The sequence below is a fragment of the Myotis myotis genome, unplaced genomic scaffold (assembly GCF_014108235.1).
Source record: "Myotis myotis isolate mMyoMyo1 unplaced genomic scaffold, mMyoMyo1.p scaffold_m19_p_3, whole genome shotgun sequence".
NCBI classification, from domain to species: domain Eukaryota; kingdom Metazoa; phylum Chordata; class Mammalia; order Chiroptera; family Vespertilionidae; genus Myotis; species Myotis myotis.
Genome location: NW_023416335.1, coordinates 75,488,343 through 75,508,017, shown reverse-complemented (window position 1 = coordinate 75,508,017; position 19,675 = coordinate 75,488,343). Strand labels below are relative to the sequence as shown.

The 19,675-nt window shown below is 37.0% G+C and overlaps 1 non-coding gene across 1 annotated transcript; it reads right to left on the bottom strand.

Annotated features, from left to right (window-relative positions):
• Positions 1 to 17,015: 17,015 nt before the first annotated feature.
• Positions 17,016 to 17,122, bottom strand: LOC118652203. Its single transcript, XR_004966472.1, has one exon. It is a non-coding gene; the product is annotated as a U6 spliceosomal RNA (small nuclear RNA).
• Positions 17,123 to 19,675: the final 2,553 nt, after the last annotated feature.

Sequence of the window (19,675 nt, the reverse complement as noted above, 5' to 3'; positions counted from 1 at the left end):
TTTTGTCCTGTTTCTTTGTCTCCGCATTTTGTTATGCTTCCTTGGTGCACCCCCTAGTGGTCTTTGTTCACAGTCTTATAGTTAAATCTTGATTGTTGTAGCTAATTCCAGGGAGGGTTTGACCTCCAGGCCAAGTGGCTATGAGAATCAGCTGTGTCAGCAGTGAGAGAACTTCTGTCCTCTAGGGAGGTGCTAATCTAGCCTTTGCCTGAGGCTATCCGGCAAATGCCTCTGTGCAGGGCTTGGGTGGGGCGGGTCGCACAGGATCAACAGGGTGGGCCGGAGAGAGCAGTTATGGCGGCTCTCAGTCCTGTCCCCAGGGGCTCTGCCTCTCTGAGTCCCAGCACCCGCTGCAAAGCTCAGAGAGAAAGCTGCACTCGCTCTGACCGAAGCCAGACAGTCCCGTTTCTCCCGTTTGAGTCAGGGTTGCCAAAGACTCGCCCCGATCTGGAGCTCAGAGTCTGCGACTCCCTCGCGATTTAAAACGCCAACCGCGCCCTCCGCCGCCAGCCCGCTCGCGCACTCCGCACCTTAGAATCTGACCTCAGCACTGCGCCTCCTCTGAGTGTCCGTATGCGTTTCTCTTTCCTCCTAGTTGTAGGACTTCCACTCAGCCAGCGTTCCCGTGGTTCTGGGTGATGTCCCTTCCGTTCCTTGGTTTCACTTTTGAAGTAGTTGTTCAAAGCAGCAAACTCCGGCGCTAACCCATGCCGCCATCTTGGTTCTCCTCCTCAAATTATTTTTATTATTTAATGAATAAAGGTCATTTTTATTACCTTACCACTCCATAGAGAGAGAAAAAATGTGTTTAATATTGAATGATATTTTATTTTATTTATTTTTTATGTATTTTTTTTACTTTATTTATTAAGGTATTTCATATGTGTCCTTATCCCCTCCATTCCCCTCCCCCCCCTCCCCCCCTTCACTCCCCTGTTGTCTGTGTCCATTGGTTAGGCTTATAGGCTTATATAAGTCCTTTGGGTTGATCTCTCTTCCTTACCCCCACCCTCCTCTACCTTCCCTCTGAGGTCAGTCTGATCAATGCTTCTCTGTCTCTGGATCTTTTTTTGTATGAGATTTTAAAACAAAGTTAATAATAAAACTATATCACACTCTGATCACTTGTTTTTAAATTTATCTTTATGTTGAAAGTATTACAGATGTCCCTTTTTTTCCCCACCATTGTCCCTCCCCTGCCCCAGGCCTCCACCACACTATTGTCTGTGTCCAAGGTTATGCATATATGCATATTAGGTTTTTGGTTAATCTCTTCCTTCCCCCACCAATCTCCTTCTCTCTGAGATTCCTTAGTCTGTGCTATGCTTCCATGTCTGTATCTATTTTGTTGGCCAGTTTATTTTATTCATTAGATTCCGCATGTAAGTGAGATCATATAATACTTGTCTTTCTCTGACTGGCTTATTTCAATTAACATAATACTCTCCAGGTCCCTCCATGCTGTCTCAAAGGGTAAGAGATCCTTCCTTTTACAGCTGCATAGCATTCCATTGTGGAACTATACCACATCTTTTTTACCCAGTCATCTACTAATGGGCATTTAGGCTGTTTCTACATTTTAGCTATTATAAATAGCACAGCTATGAACAGAAGGGTGCACATAGTCTTTCTGATTGGTCTTGCAGGTTGGCATACAATGGAATAATGGCAGTCTCTTCAATAAATGGTGTTGGGAAGATTGGACAGGTACATGCAAAAAAAAAAAAAAAATGAAACTGACCACCAATGTACACCTTATAAAAGAATAAACTCAAAATAGATAAAAGACAAATGTAAGTTGTGAGACCATAAAAAATCCTAGAAGAAACCATAGGCAGCAAAATCTCAGACCTCTCTTACAGCAATATTTTGCAAACAATATATCTTCTAGGGCAAGGGAAACAAAGGAAAAAGTAAACAAATGGGATTACATCAAAATAAAAAGTTTCTGCACAGCAAAAGAAACCATCAAATGAAACCAACAAAATGAAAAGGGATTCCGCTGTATGGGAGAACACCTGATAAAGGGTTAATTTTTGGTAACTTTTTAAATGTTTAGTTTTATAGGCAGAAATAGGGATTCAAAAGAATATAAATTCCGTCACTTATGTTTGTAAAGGAATAAAGAAAGAAGGAAAGAAAGAAGGCTGAAAGGAAGAAATAAAGGGAAGTGGGAAAGATAATGCCTGTTACAGAAATCAGAATAATAAGCATCTTGTCCACATAAAGTTATTTGAGGACTAAATGACTACAACAGTGCTTCTATAGAATAAACTTCTATAGAATATAGAAGTAAAAAAGGAAAGAAAATAGCCTACTTTGAGAGGTAAATTTTCAAAGTTAATTATTTCAGTTTACTTAATCTGATGGTTAGTTTTGCTTGATTGAGATGATGTAAAATATATTTAAAATATATTTTTATTGATTTCAGAGAGGAAGGGAGAAGGAGCGAGATAAACATCAATGATGAGAGCGAATCATTGATTGGCTGCCTCTTGCATGCCCTGTATTGGGGACTGGGCCCATGACCCAGGCATGTGCCCTGACTGGAATCAAATCATGACCCCTTGGTTCATAGGTCAACACTCAACCACTGAGCACACTGGCCAGGCATGACTAACCTGACTTTTTGGAAGACCCTTGGCAACTATATAAAGTAGGTTCAGTGTGCTTTCACCCAATTCCTGCTATTTTTACTTCTGGATTCCATTACCAGAGAAGTGTTCTCTTAAATAAAGCATAACTTAATAATATTTATTCATTCTGTTAACAAACATTTTTTTTCTTTCAGTGTGTGCACATACATGTATGTGTTTGTTTATTGCAACAAACACTTCTTAAGTATTGACAATGTGCCAGACAATTTTATTGTAAATAGTTGTGAACAAAACAGACTGCATTTGTAAATATTAATTTTAAAGTTAAACATTTTTAAGACTCAAAAGAGGCATCGAAAATGGGTAATCTGTAGCTTCTGGGAGAAGTGATGGGAAACTATTTGAGGGTGTTTTTCTTTTTTTTTCCACTTTTCTCTTTCCATAATGTCATCACCCTATTGGCAGTTCCCACTACCTATGAGAAATGATTGACAGTCTAGTTCACCAGCAGCAAAGTTAACTGCAGGTGACATGGCTCAGAACTTGTTTTCAGAGGTTTTACACTTATTTTATTAACACAGTGTTTAGCTCTCTAAAGCAGTGGTTCTCAACCTTCTGGCCCTTTAAATACAGTTCCTCATGTTGTGGTGACCCCCAACCATAAAATTATTTTCGTTGCTACTTCATAACTGTAATGTTGCTACTGTTATGAATCATAATGTAAATATCTGATATGCAGGATGGTCTTAGGTGATCCCTGTGAAAGGGTCGTTCAACTGCCAAAAGGGTCATGACCCACAGGTTGAGAACTGCTGGTCTAAAGGAAAAAAATTCATAGATTGTCTTTTAAAAAAAAATAAATTTAGTATAATTCACAAAAATGATTGAAGTGGTCAACGAGCTAGTAAAATTAGTCCTAATGCTACAACTTATTTATTTATTACTAGAGAACCCATGCACAAAGATTCATGCAAGAATGAGCCTTCCTTCCTCTGGCTGTCGGCACCGCCTTTGCTCTAGCCGGAGCCACCTTTCTGCCTTCGTTTCAGCCCAGAGCTGCCTTTCCACCTTCCCACGCTGCCCAGAGGCCTGAGCAGCTGGGACAGTGCAGAACACCTGGGGGCATTCTGCCCCACCCCCGGCCACTTGGCACCCGTGAATGCAAATTAACCCGCCATCTTTGTTAGGTTAATTTGCATACTCACGCCTGATTGGCTGGTGGGAGTTGTGAAGGTATGGTCAATTTGCATATTTCTCTTTTATTAGTGTAGTTGTTTTTTTTTTTTTTTGTTAATCCTCACTCAAGAATATTTTTCCATTGATTTTTTGAAAGAATGGAAGGGAGAGGGAGAGACAGAAAGAGGGAAACATCGATGTGAGAGAGACACATCGATTGTTTGCCTCCCACACACACTCCAACCAGGGCCAGGGATTGAGCCTGTGACTGAGATACATTCCCTTTACTGGAATCGAGCCTGGGACCCTTCAGTCTGCAGGGCAACACTCTGTCCACTGAGCCAAACTGGCAAGGATGCAATAATTTATTTATTTCAATAAATAAAATACATCTCTGTTCATCATAGCAAATGAAATGACTATAGCTAACTAAATTTTCAATTATTTTTTAATGGGAAACTTGTGAAAACTGAAACTAGTCTCTGTTATTCACTATTGCTATTTGTAAGATGACTGTATCTCACACACAAATCCCTTATTTGACAAAAATTATACCTCTTGCAATCTTTTTCTATGAAGTCAGAAATCTTGAATACCAGGTTAAGTGTTTTAAAATTATGAAAACAACTGTGTTGAAAATGCTTGTAAGATAAATATTGCTGAATCCTCAAATATATTATTGGGTTAGTGTTTAATAACCTTAGAAACAGTACTGGATTTTCCTAAATTACAATTTAGGATTGCAGGAGTTGTAAAAAAAAAACACTGATTTTTCCAGATGCCCAAAACAGTCAAACACAAGAAAAAAAAATAAAAGGTATGAGATGTTAAAATCCCGTTCACTAGAATCTGACAGTTGTATTTGCCTCTTAAATGAACATTATAAAATTAGTATAGTATCACCATTTTCAGGCAGATTTTCTTAACTTGAGGGAAAGATATTAAAAATACATTCAAATTAAAGTAGTTAAAACTATGGGAGTCAATAATAGATATATAACTTTGTTAGAATTCTTAATCTAGCCTACAATTTCATGCTAGGTTTTGACAACCAAAAATTATGAAAATTCGCCAACCTAAAGTCGTAGAAGTATGACCACTAAATGTAACAGCTTGCTGTGGTTCACCACATTGTAACTGCATTTTCTTTTCACAAAGTGGAAATCATGGTGTTCTAGTATCATAAGCTTGTTACAGGAATCTCCAAGGAAAGATTACTTATGCTCAAGGTACAAGATATATGTAGGCTGTAGCATTCTTTGAAATTGTTATGCAAAAGATTTATAAGTAGTCAATTGTTTTCCATGATAATTTTTATTTGTCTCTAGCTGCTTATACCAATATGCGAATTTTATCATTATTGAGGCTCTAGAGACACTTATGCATATCATCATTTTCTATTTTATTGCAGGTCCTTATTTATACACATCTTGCTATCTGGCATCAGTACCCTAATCTGGATAGTGATTTATTGGCATATCAAAATTCTACTTACAGAATTGATGAAATAAAATTTATAAATTAAAACATATTTCTTTAAATATATGGAAATGAGAGCTTTTCTTGAAACTATGAATGTTTTACAGAAGCATGGAACCTGTTAGGACATCTACTATTTTCCAGTTCAGTTCCTTGGTTGCCATGGTCTTTTCACAGAAAGGGTTTAGGAATCTGGAGAAGGGGCTGTGACATAAATGGATAGAGACTAGACAAGAAAAATAGATTTGGAAGGCATTTTGGGGGAGACAGACAGAAACTTAGTTCTAGTAACTAAGCTCCCTGAATCTCTAGACCAGGGGTGGGCAAACTTTTTGACTCGAGGGCCACAATGGGTTCTTAAACTGGACCAGAGGGCCAGAACAAAAGCATGGATGGAGTGTTTGTGTGAACTAATATAAATTCAAAGTAAATATCATTACATAAAAGGATATGGTCTTTTTTTTTTTTTTTAGTTTTATTCATTTCAAATGGGCCAGATCCGGCCTGCGTTTGTCCATGGCTGCTCTAGACCCACAAGGACTTTTTATTAACACATTTTGCCCTTTAGCAAAGCAACTATACACATCAAAGGTAAGGTATGGTAAACAATAAAGGATTATCAGGTTAGGGGAATTGCCCTCAGCTGTTTGGCAGCAGGTGATAATATGCAGATTATCAACCCTGCTGAAGCCCCAAGGTCCATCAGCCTTCTGATGAACTTCTTGCATAATTATGACCTTCTGGAATTTGCTACCAGCATATCCCCATTTTTGATTTAATAAATTTAACAAGAATGTATGTCATTTGCAGAGCTCGGTCCTTTTAAGATTTTTAAATTCAATGGAAAGGATTGAGTTCTTTCATGTCCTTTTAAATTGTTGCCAGGCATCAAAGGAATCAGTCTGCAGTAACCTCTTTTCTGGGCCAACAGTTCTTTGAGTCCTCTTTCCAAACACTGTCCAACAGTTTTTTATGACTTCCCTTCTCAATCACTGCCCCCTGTGATATGCCAGCAATGATACTCTAGTTCTGGATGGTGGACAAATGTTGAGCAATGGCAATGCAGGTCTGCCTTTCTTTGGCTTGGTCCTGGGCAACCTGCAGTGATGCACAGCTGCTGACTGCTAGCATGGCAAGGTGTTCACCATCCCCCATCTCTGGACTGTTTCTCCTCTGTCTCCTCAGCATGCTGCTTGGGGCCACTGCTATCTGTGGCTGGAGTATTCTGGTCAGTTCCTCTCTCGGATCTATTGTTGCAGGAATCCACACAGGCTTGGAGGAGTTTTCTGGAAATATACAAGCATATTCTTGAGCAAAGGATAATAAAGGGACCTTTCTATAAACTAGACTCGGGATCTTTTCATTTTGCCAAACCATTTTCCTTTGGCTTATTCTGACACCATGGGTGTCTTACCATCAGCATTGCAAGTGAAAAAATTTCAAAGTGAAAAAATTTGAAGTAATTAAGGCTTGATGTAGTTTACTTACAGGAGATTACTCTATTATCCTCCCCCCTCTTTTGTTTTAAATAATATTAAGAGGCTTTTGGAAATCCTGCAATGTAGCCTTGATAGCTTTTAATTTAATTCTTTGCACAGAAGTATGACTGCTCTGGATTCATTGCAAGATAAGCAGCTTTTACTATGAGGTATCAGTAAAAAATTAGTGAAAGCTCCAGGAACAGGTTCCTGCCTAGTACAACAAAGTTCCCCTAAATATTTACTTATTTCAATTTGCCAATTTAAATCAGTCAGAAATAAGGCTTATTTTCTAACTTTACTTGTCCTTAGGTGTGGACAGTAAATGATATTAATTAAATTTCTGCTTTCAGTCTTTGAGTATACCCACATAAGCTTTGTTAGGGAGGCAAAATGCAAATTATTTACTTTTCTTTTGGAGGCCTGATACATTAATTTTTAATTACAGTTTTCCAGATACTTGAAGGAAACCTCCCTCTATTTCTTCCAAAAGTAATTTCTATGCCATATTTAGGAAGTTTCTTTTAAAAAAAACCCTTTTCTCTTTTTTTTAAACTAAGCAACACACTTGGTTGCCTTTTAGGTGCTGGCTCATACTGCCATGCCTATATTTTAAGTGTCTCTCTTTACTTATGGTGATTGATTAATGATTAGATTTAATGCTTGAATAATAACCTTCAATTTACACTGTAAACATTAGCAGAAGAGAGTTTTAAAATTTCTCCTTTTGTTGTAATGTACCCCGCGAATCACAGAAGGACGCCTCAAGAAGTCGAATTAAAGAGTCACATTTATTGCAATCCGGGACTATGAGGGGTCATTCCCAAATCTCATAGCAATAAGATGGTGGCAAAACCAGACTTATATAGGCAAAAATCACAAAGGTATTGATTACATCTCAGGGTTTGGAATGAGGCACCTGGCTCGCAAAAAAGCAGATTACAGAAGCAGAATTAAGCATGTTAATTACAGTTTCGGGTCTCGGGGTCACTGAATTGACAGAAATAAATTATCTAGAGTCCTTGGGTAACCTGGGTTAAACTTAGGCATGTTATCTAAATTACAGTTTTGGGTCTCCGGATCACTGAGTTGATAGAAACACATTATCTGGAGCCCTCGGGTCTCCCGACCTCTGAGTTGTCAGGACAATTTAGAGTAATTGTGCTGTCCTGGCCTTGGGACCACTGAGGCAGCTGGAACGTACCACCTGTGGCCACTAAAACAATTTAGGGTAATTGTGCTGTCCTGTTTCCCAGGTACAGAAGAATGTGCTCTCTAAGACCAGTATGATAACAATCAATGGAATAGTCATTCAATCGATAAGGCATTCAATCGAATGGGATGACTTATACAATTTAGAAAATCAAAGTAACTTTTATATTGTTAAGCCAAACAACAGGGTTAGAGTTAAACTACAGTTTCCACCTGAAATGGTTGCTACCATACTTCACTTTTATTAAACTTAAAATTTAGTTTTAAACAGTATTCTTTTTGGCTAGTGCTCATTTGCATACACAGAGGGATTATGAAAGGTCTCAGAAACTATTTCAGAGGACTTTACTAGAATTAATTGTTTATAAAAATATTTGCTTCTCATATAACTGAAATTATATGAGACCTTGATTATATTTTAAAAAGCGAATTTATTAAGTAATTAAAGTAGGCATCTCTATTGAAAAAGTAAAGTAAGCAAACCTATACGTTTGACCCATGAAGCACAGATGCCACCCTACCACCCAGCCTATCTGAAAAGCAGGCTGCCAGGCTTTTGTTTTTAAAATTCCCTTGCTGGATAACATGGTTCTGCTTAAGAAATATTCAGCAATCTTGCCTTGCTCTCCCTTAAAGGTTAAAACCTTTATAACTTTTAAAATATGTGTATATAAATAAAATATATTTATTAATTTTTACTTGATAAAGCTTCCCACATGATTCCAAGTATAGTAAATTGGCCCAATTTAGTTTAAAAATACTTTTTTTTTAAGATGAGAGAATAAATCTTTGAATCACTCCAGGGTCCTTGGAGTGTCCCAAAATCACCTCTCAGTTAAAGACTCGAAATTTAACTTGGAAAGACTATCAAATATATATATCCCAGAGATTATATTATATACTTTTTATAATTATTCTAAAATATATCAATTAAATTTGGTTCAGACCACAGGATTAATCCTCTTTCTCTTTAATAAGACCTAGGTTGAAATTTTACAACACATAAAGAATATAATATATTTTAAACTACTAATTTATCTAGAGAAAAAACAAGAATTATTTTCTCAAAAATAAATTTCTATACTTTATGCATTTTGTTATCACAACTATATAATTTCTCATAACTTAATTTGAACTTTAAACACTTAGAAGCCTTAAATTTTAGCTGGCAAGTTAAATACTTAACATTTCTCAGATTAATAATAACTTCACATGTTTAAGAATATATTTAAAAAATACAAGACATACTTAATTCATAGATTCAATTCTATCCTCTAGATTTTTCATACGAGGCAAACTCCGATTAATATTTCAGTATTTTGTCATTTCAAAATACCTAGATATTTAATAAATTTTTATCATTTAATTTAGCAAACCCCATAGTTTTAAGTTGCCATAGACTTTGGAAAACTACGTTTCTGGCTGGCAAAACAGGTTTGGCCCAGCTGCTTGATGTAAAACTACCACATTTTCTCTGATGGGGGAAATGTGACCAGCCCCCTCCTTCAACAAGGGGCAAATCCCCAGTATCAATAATACCTATAATTATAACTGAAAAGCTTCACTCTAAATCCTTCATCTTAGTTATATCTATTTATCCAAGTTTTAATAATTTTGATATTTTAAAGCCAATTATTATGATCAAGGCATTTACTTTGGCAAATTCTGTAACAGAGATAACTCATTGACTTTCAGTGGCCCCAAGGTTAACTTTGGAATGTAGCCCATTATTATTCAAAAACTACCCTTTTTTATGGAAATACCAATCTTATCATCCAAACTCAGCCTGTATTTTCTTTTATTTTTTTAAATATATTTTATTGATTTTTTACAGAGAGGAAGGGAGAGGGATAGAGAGTTAGAAACATCAATGAGAGAGAAACATCAATCAGCTGCCTCCCGCGCACTATCTACTGGGTATGTGCCCGCAATCAAGGTACATGCCCTTGACCGGAATTGAACCCAGGACCCTTGAGTCCACAGGCTGACGCTCTATCCACTGAGCCAAACCGGTTAGGGCTGTATTTTATTTTCTTTGGGTCATTTTCGCCATCGTTCTTTTGAGAAAAACAGTCTTAGGATTTATTCTATATCACCCATAAAGAGATTGATCTCAGTTGAAAAGTTATCCAAAATCAGATGGTGCATGCTTTTTCTCTTAAATTAGCCTTCTTCTCCTCAAAAGTGCAGAAATCCCTGATGCATCATAAATTCTGCAAAATTTTAAATGATGGACCAGAAGACAAAAATCATGGTGAGAATGACACTTTTTAATAGCACTCTCGGGAGTGGGCATCCATTTTATAGGATCACCACGTGTCTCCCCACCTCCAAGTCCTATTTGCTCTGGGGAAATTCAGTAAATGGTCTGGCCGCCCAGGTTTCCTTTCTTACCAAATTAAATTAACGGCATGCTTAATAAACTAACAATGAAAACACTACACCAAACAAAAATGACAGATCAACAGACAAGCAATCACTCATAACACATAGATAAGTCTTAATAAATCAGAGTTCTTTTCCTGGATCTTTCTTTCCATAGCATTGACTGGCCTCTAACGTTATTTTAGCTAAACTCTGCCTGCCCCAAGGCTTCACATGGTAATTTTTAAACAAAGCATCAGAGTCTCCCTGCAGGAGAACTGATAACTTCACCCTCTCTCTCTGCCTAGTCTTTCCACACTATAGGCTTTAGTAATTACAGATTTTGATCCTCAATACAAATTAGGCATTTTGCAATTTGAACAATACCCCACATAGTTAAATATGGCAACAGCACTCTTTTCCCTTGAGCCTGATTTAAGAAAGTACCTTTTGACATTTTAATTTCTTTGTAATTTTGCCTTTTTAACCAAATTCTTTCCCATTATGGCCTCGCTTGAAAAAGACGTCCTGGCCCTCTTTGGATCGCAACTTCCAAAGTTGGTACGAGCTTTACGCACAGTGAGTCTCCCCACTGAATTTTCGCTGCCCCCTACCTTTACTGGTGGCCCTCTTCCTTTGCTTAGGCGAATAATCTTTTTCTTCAGATGTCCCTGTTTCGGCACCATAAATGCTACAGTCTTTTGGCAGCAAAGCTTCAGGAATCTGGAAAAGAGGCTGCAATGTAAATGGATATACTAGAGAGACTAGACAAGAAAGATAAATTTGGAAGGCATTTTGGGGGAGCCAGACAGAAACTTAGCTCTAATGACTAAGCTCCCCTAATCTCCAGACCCAGGATTTTTTATTAACACATTTTGCCCTTTAGCAAAGCAGATATACACATCAAAAGTAAGGTTTGGTAAACAATAAAGGATTATCGGGTTAGGGAAATTGCCCTCAGCTGTTTGGCAGCAGGTAATAATATGCAGATTATCAGCCCTGCTGAAGCCCCAAGGTCCATCAGCCTTCCGATGAACTTCTTGCATAATTATGACCTGCTGGAATTTGCTTCTAGCACTTGGTTTCTATGTATATTTAGGAGAAGATTTATTTCAAATTTTCATTATTTCAATAAATATTAATTTAGCATCTTTATCCTCAAAAAGCCCATAATTTATATTAAAAGAGAAATGTAATTTTATACTTATCATGTAGCTGAAAGAAAATGTTGGAGAAGATTGCACAGTCTGCCCAGGAAGGCGGACTCATTTAATGTGCCTCTGGTTTGGAATTGGGACAAAGGGAGGCTCACAAAGGAGGAAATGGAATGTGAAGTAGCAATGCAAAAATGCCATTTGCCTTATCAGAAAAGAAGGGCTAATTTGGGAGGATAGAGGACACTGGCTCAGAAATATCCATAACAGTGTATGTTGCCTCACATATTTCTAGTTTATTTCTGAACTGATAGGGGAAAGTGAAAAAATAATCACATTAAAGTAGTCAGATAAAGCATGTTTCCTGGAACCATTATGTTTTCTTTTTTTAAAAAATATATTTTATTGATTTTTTTACAGAGAGGAAGGGAGAGGGATAGAGAGTTAGAAACATCCATGAGAGAGAAACATCGATCAGCTGCCTCCTGCACACTCCCTACTGTGTATGTGCCTGCAACCAAGGTACATGCCCTTGACTGGAATTGAACCTGGGACCCTTGAGTCTGCAGGCCGACACTCTATCCATTGAGCCAAACCCGTTAGGGCGATTATGTTTTCTTAAGAAGTTGAAGTAATAAGAAGTTTAATAGACTAACCTTAATTCTCTCACTTCCTACATTTCAATATGCCATGACCTCATATAACAGAATTGCCATGGTTCCTGCTATTTTCAGCATCCTCCCACATTTGTTGCTCCATCCCTAGTCACTATAAAGCATGATTATGAAGGATTAATTGTTTCATTTGTAAAGATTTTGCTTTTTGTTTTACAACAGTGAAGAATAGTATTTTCCCAAGATCTAATGTATGAAATGCAGGTTACACAGACGTTAGCTTGGACATCACCACCACTATCCCACCCAGATTACCACTTTGATTAAAATAACACAAGAAAATATGAAAAGTTAAATGTAATGTATCAGGACAAATAAAAATTAGAAAAATTAATACTTGGAAGATGTATCTTTCATTGGGATTATAGGAAGGTAATATGCAATAATGCTTTAGTTGTCTAACATGTGAAAGGCCAGTGTGGAAGGGGCTCAAATAGGGGTTGGAGAAAATTGGCCTTCTAAAATAAAGTGGGAGAAAAGATTTCCACTTAAGCACTCAAATTGACGTACTCAACCAAGAGAATAGGTATAAAATAGAGGCTATGAAGAGAAAAATTTCACTTATCTCAAGTTATTGAAAAACAGAATAGGAGATTAAACAATAAGAGTTAAAAAATTAGGCAAATTGACAGAATGAAGTTGAGAAGACTCAGTCAAGGAAAAAGGAAGCTTTGAAAAAGAGAGAAAAAGAGATTAACCTCCTTTCGTGATGTATTTGTTCCTTGACATTTAGTTAATTAGAAAACAGTATACAATATGAAAGGGGTCGAACACTCCCTCCCTAATGTGCCACTCTGTCATTTTGACTATCTTCAATTAAAGGCACTTGAAAAACAACAGATGAAAGAAAAACACTGACTTTTCTTTTTCTTCTTAAAAACAGGAGATGAAATCACCATGTGAAAGATGCCTTCCCTAAAGCAGAAGGAAGGTAAGAGTCTTATCAAGGATAGGAAGTTAAGACCAAGAGGATTCTGTTCAAACAAATCTAATTAAAATATTTCTTATCTTTATTTACCTCCCCACATAGGTTAGTTGCTTTTCCACAACTGCCTTTGTTCATCTTGCTTAGGATTTAGGTTTTGCCACTTTCTTAGGTCTTCATTTCCGAATGAAGGCTTCTGGGACACATAAAACTTGTATTAAATAACTTTGTATGATTTCTCCTGTTAATTTAATTCTCAGGCCTAGCCAAGAACTTAACCCTATGGTAGAGGTTAAAATTTGCCTCTCCTACAAATATAGAGTATAAATATGAGTTTTAGAGTCAAGTTATCTCTGGCTCTCATAGTTAATATTTTTGTAAACTTATGTAAATTATTTAACAGTGTAACCCCCAGTTAATCAATGAAGCATAAGTAATCACATTGGGCTATTGTGAATATTAAAAGGGATAATGAATACATCTATTATCATAATGCAGAGTCCTGCTCCTGATTAAAAGCCTGTGTGTGACTTTTGAGGTCTGGCCTAGGCAATTTTATCTGGCAGGCCTCATGGGGAAGGCTGCCTCCTCATACCAGACTTGGTACACGACTACTACATTACAATTGCTAAGAGGAAGTGCAATCAAGGACTCAAAGGCCCTGAGCTGGCCCTGCTCTTATACATATTTGCATTCCTAGCCCTTAGCCCCAGAGCCTATATTCCTAGGTCTCTTTATCTGAGGCCATGGGCCTAGGTCCTCTTCACATGCCTCTGCAGAAGCCTTCTTGTGAGGGCAGAGGGCTTGAACACATTTTTCCCTTTCCCCAAGCACTGAGTATTTTTCCACTCTGAGTCATCAGTCCTCACACTGCTTCTTATTCCTGTATCCATAAAACTGCAGGATCCTTTTGTTCTGGCCTCCTCAGCAGTGAGGGAAACTCGGGTCTGTGCTGATCCACCTGTGTGCCATTCCATTTGCTCTGGTTTTAGCCTTGCCTAGAACATCAAAGTAAGTGAATAAAGGCTTAATGCTTTCATTTTTGGGTTTTGCCTAATAGGTTGCTCAAACACCTGGTAACTCAGAGCTCAGCTCTCTCTCTCTCTCTCTCTCTCTCTCTCTCTCTCTCTCTCTCTCTCTCTTACTCTTTCTCTCTCTTTATCTCTCCCTCCCTCCCTCTCTCTCTCATCTCCCAGCTCAGCTAAGCTCCTGGCACACTGTAAACATTCCTCCAGGATTAAACTTAAACATAGAGGGGGTGAGACACACATGCATAAATTAGAGATATAAGGAATATAAAGGTAAACATTACAGGTATCTATTACCTGGCCATTATATCCTCTGTGGAAATATGTTGAAATGAATTGCCTGCTTCTGAGTGGAAACTCAGTAAGAGATGCAATAAAAAACAGAATTTGAGATTCCTTTTTTGAGTTTGAGCATTACTGCCTAGTTACTCTTAGAGCCTTTTGTAATCTTTATTGTCAACCTTTCTATTTGCAATGATCTAATTGGCAGAGCCTGTCTCAGGCAATCTGGTATTTAATCAAATGTCAGTGTATATTTCTTTAAATCAATGATTAATGCTAACGTGGATATTGAATGTTACATTAGTATTAGAATCCAGCCAACTCACAGATTAATTAGAATTTTGTGTTTCTCCAGGGAATACACACTTCTATCTAGAATTAGATGTCTATGATTAAAATGTTTTTTTTAATCCAAGTAACATTTGCCCCCTTAAATTAATCAGGAACAGTGCTGCATCATTTATGTATACAAATACAAAAAATTAGCAGCAAAATAATATATGTGTTTGTGAATTATAATATATATTGCATATAAACAGAGACATACATACACACCTTTGTGCTTGTGTATGTGTGTATGTGTAAAGTAATCCACACTCACATACACACCTAAGATAGTTTTATAGTAAGATATACATTTTAGTAGTATGAAACATTTCAAATTGTAAAATATTTCTTTTTTTGGTTGTATATTTAACAACTTGTTCTTCTATATTTATGCAAAAACCAAACTGCACCATGATTTGCAAGTAACAAGTGTAATTAAATTACACAGAGCATGTAGAACATACAATGGAGTTAAGAAGTACAAATTCAAGTTTAGAAGAGAAAACTATTCTTGGAGTACTTCAAATCAAATCCCTAGGGAAGCAAAAGCAATTAGAAGGAAGCCAACTATTCTGCCACATTAGAAATATACATAGAGTATAGAGCAGGGGTGGGCAAACTTTTTGACCCGAGGGCCACAATGGGTTCTTAAACTGGACCGGAGGGCCGGAACAAAAGCATGGATGGAGTGTTTGTGTGAACTAATATAAATTCAAAGTAAACATCATTACATAAAAGGGTACGGTCTTTTTTTTTTTTTAGTTTTATTCATTTCAAACGGGCCGGATCCGGCCCGCGGGCCGTAGTTTGCCCACAGCTGGTATAGAGAGATGACAAAGGTGCACACCACCTTAAACTAATGAATACTAAATATTTTTCACATACTAGAGACCCAATGCACAAAATTTGTGCACTCGGGGTTGGGGGGACGGGGGAGAGTCCCTCAGCCTGACTGTGCCCTCTTGCAGTCTGGGAGCCCTTGGGTGATGTCCGACTGCCTTTTTAGGCCCACTCCTTGGGGAGAGGGCCTAAGCCGGAAGTCAGACATCCTTAGTTCTGCCTCCAAGGCAGGAGAGGCTCCCACTGCCGCCTCTGCGCTCGCCAGTCATGAGCTCGGCTTCTGGTTGTGGGAGTGCACTGACCACAAGAGGGCAGCTCTTGTGTTGAGTGTCTGCCCCTTGGTGGTCAGTGTGCATCATAGTGACTGGTCATTCCTCCGTTTGGTTGATTTGCATATTAGCTTTTTATTATATAGGACTATGAATGTCACACTGTATTTATCTTAAATCAAAAACCACTACATACATTGCTGTATTATCAAATCTTCCCACTACATATAATCTATTCAGAGAGAATTCCCAAATTTCACCATTTGTATATACTGTTATCATAAGAAACAGTACAATTATGTAAATCAACTGAGAAAAGTGACTGACTATCTGAAACTCAGTTATTCTGGTTATTTACAACCACAGGTACTTCAGCCAAAGACTTTCATGCCCAGAAAAAAGAAGGATATAAAGTTTTCAGGTTACTTTGTACCCAAGGAAATATGATCATATGATCCTATATAATAAAAGGCTAAAATGCAAATTGTCGCCTCGACCAGGAGTTCTACCTGGAGTTTGACCAGGGGGTGGGGCCGGCCAGCCAACTGCCCACGTCCCCTCCCCCGGCTAGCCCAGCCGATAGTCCCCAATCGGGGCGGGCCAGCCGCACCCCACCCATGCACGAAGTCATGCACCAGTTCTCTAGTATTGTACAAAATTACCTAAAGTGCTATTACAAACAGAAAAAAAAAGTGTCTCTCAATTTAAACTGTGTAATTAATTAAAAAAAAAAAAAAAAAGAAAGATAGTGAATCCAACATTGAAAATTCAAGTACTAAGAAGTCTTCAACAATCAGCAAATTTTCATAAAGCTAGCATTTTCTTTCATTATAACAGCTTTTGGTATTTAAATGAACCCAATAAAAATTAAAAGCATGACATAATTTTGTTTTACACAAGACCTGTACACATTTACACTTAAGAATGGACTTATTAGTTCTTAGTACCTTCAAGGAAGACTGAAATCTGAAATAAGAGAGGTGCTCTTTTTATAGTATAAATTGACAATGTCTCAAGGCATGGGCATAGGAAAGAATTACAACTGTTATAAACTTGCTCTCTAGGGCAGCTTATGTCATGAGACTGAAGTCATTCAGTCTTTAAAGGAACTTCTAAAGATCACATAGTATTTTATTCATTAAAATGATACTAAACTCTATAGTAAAGGAAAGACAGTTTTTTCAGTCCATATATATATATTTTTTAAATAAAAAATATGGAAGGCTTCATGAATTTTCATGTCATTCTTCCACAGGGGCCATGCTAATCTTCTCTGTATTGTTCCAATTTTAGTATATGTGCTGCCGAAGCAAGCACCAGTCCACATATTTTTTATCAAACTTAAATTGGTATTGTATATAGGCTAGGCAGAGATTTCATAAACTTTAAAAATTGTACATTCTCTTCTAACATGAAAGTAGCAAGGATAACTTCTCCACATATCTCAATGCACACACACATACATATATACACACATATTTATTAAATAGGAACAATTAAAGATAATGTTAAAATAATATATATATATTTACATATATATAATATTTTAATTCTTTAGCAAAAGCTTTCTTTTCTTTCCAATGGCATAAAATAACATAAAATATTTTTTTATCTCTGGCTATATATTAGCTTTACTACCTTAAAAAATACAAATCTGACTGATAAGGTATGGAAGTATAACATATGGCCAGGCAACCAATTAATAAGAGCTTATGGATTGACTTTTATTTAATTTTTTAAATTTTTCTGTATTAGAAGCAGCAAGATAAAACAAAAAATAAAATCTTCATTATTTCTTTGGAAATTTCAAACTATTTGAAAAGAAAACTTTAACTTATAAAATATAAACATTGCATAATCATGTGTTAAAATATAGAGTAAAAAAATGGGAGCTTATACAGAAATTACTTTGTATTCAATAGTCAAGGAAGTACCAACGGGTCCTTAATTAAAAATGCTGTTGAATACAAAAATAAAAAATTATAAGCAAAGGAAGATGGAAGACAAGGCAGATAGGAAGAAAGAGGGTGAAGAATACAGACTATTTTAGTTGTATTTTAAAGGAGGAATCATTTAAAAATATAAATTCCATTATAAAAATGGTATTTTGGAACACTTAACTAAAACACTGAAGAAAACAAGAGTTTGTACAATATGCTTCTGATATATGTGGAGATAGATCTTTCTGAAGACCTGGGTGAAGAGTAGTAAAAATCAAAGTTGGGTATACAAAACTGTGGCCAGATCATATTAATAACAATTGTTTTATACCAACAGAGATCTAGAAGATCAAAATGGGCTATCTTTCAAAGGAGATAAATTACAATTTTATTAGAATAGTATTGAGTAAACACTAAAAGATTATAATTCCATTTTAATATGAAGATTATTTCCATATCAACTGTATTGACATTCCTAGCCATAATTGAAAAATAATACAGTAAGTATAATGGGAAAAATATGAACTAAATTCAAAAAAGTTGGCTAAGCTCTTCCTTTGATTTCTTACTTAATAACTCTTTACATTCAATATTGTCTACTCAAAAGTTGTTACCTTAGTTAGTTAACATCTCTGTGTTTCTGAGCCTCCATCTGCAAATTATAATTTTCTAGAGGCCCGGTGCACAGAAATTCATGCATTGGGGGGGTGTCCCTAGCCCAGCCTGCATCCTCTCCAATCTGTGACCCCATCGGGGCAGTCGGACAACCCCCTCACAATCTGAGACTGCTGGCTCCTAACTGCTTACCTGCCTGCCTGCCTGATTTCCCCTAACCACTTCTGCCCGCCAGCCTCATCGCCCCCTAACCGCTCCCCTGCCGGCCTGATTGATGCCTAATTGCTCCCCTGCAAGCCCAATTGCCCCCAACTTCCCTCCCCTGCCAGCCTGATTGCCCCAACTGCCCTCCCCTCCCAGCCTGATTGCCCCAACTGCCCTCCCCTCCCAGCCTGATTGCCCCCAACTGCCTTCCCCTGCTGGCCTGGTCACCCCAAACTGCCCTCCCCTGCTGGCCTGGTTGCCCCACGCAGCCTGCTATTTGGTTGTTACTGTTATTGTGACGGCATCCTGGACAATTCATGTATTCCTCTATTATTAGCATAGATAACACTACCTGTCTTCTAAGGTTGTTTTGTAAATTAAATTTGATAATTAATGTAAAGCATTTGGAATTTAGAACATGACACATATCTGGCACATAAAATAACTTAAGTGTTAAGCTAAAATTATTCTTATTCCCATGCATTCCACCACCATATTTCCTTCAATTTGTGTATATTTTAAACATTAGCTAAGAACTATTGTTCCATTCACTTGCCTTTTTTCAGAGAATTCTTCCTCCACATCCCTATGAGTAACACTCAAAGAAAAACAAACTTGCACTTGTTGACAAAGTTGTGGGGAAATCAGTAGCTGTGAAAATTAGTACAAATATTAGGGAGAAAATAAGCAGCAGCATGTATCGCATGCCAAAGGATAGTTCATATATCTTGACCTGGTATCAACACATTGGAATTCTTATAAAAATGTGTGGGAGTTTTATGCACAAAGACACATTAGTTTTACTTAAAATTTTGTACTATTGGAAAAATTCAAATGTTCATGTAGAAGAATGGTTAATTAAATTTTAAATTATGGTACATCTTTCTAATAAAAGCTATATGCATATTAGAAATTATAGTTAGGAAAAAATATGAAGCATTTTTGAGAAAAATGGATATAATATATTAAGTGAAAAGAGATGTTATAATAGGATATTAATGTGTATTATGATGGTAATTTTGCAAAAATATACATGCATATTAAAAAATACTGAAATGGCATGCATATAAAAGAAAATATTTGCTTTGTTAGCCCAGTGGAACTAATAATT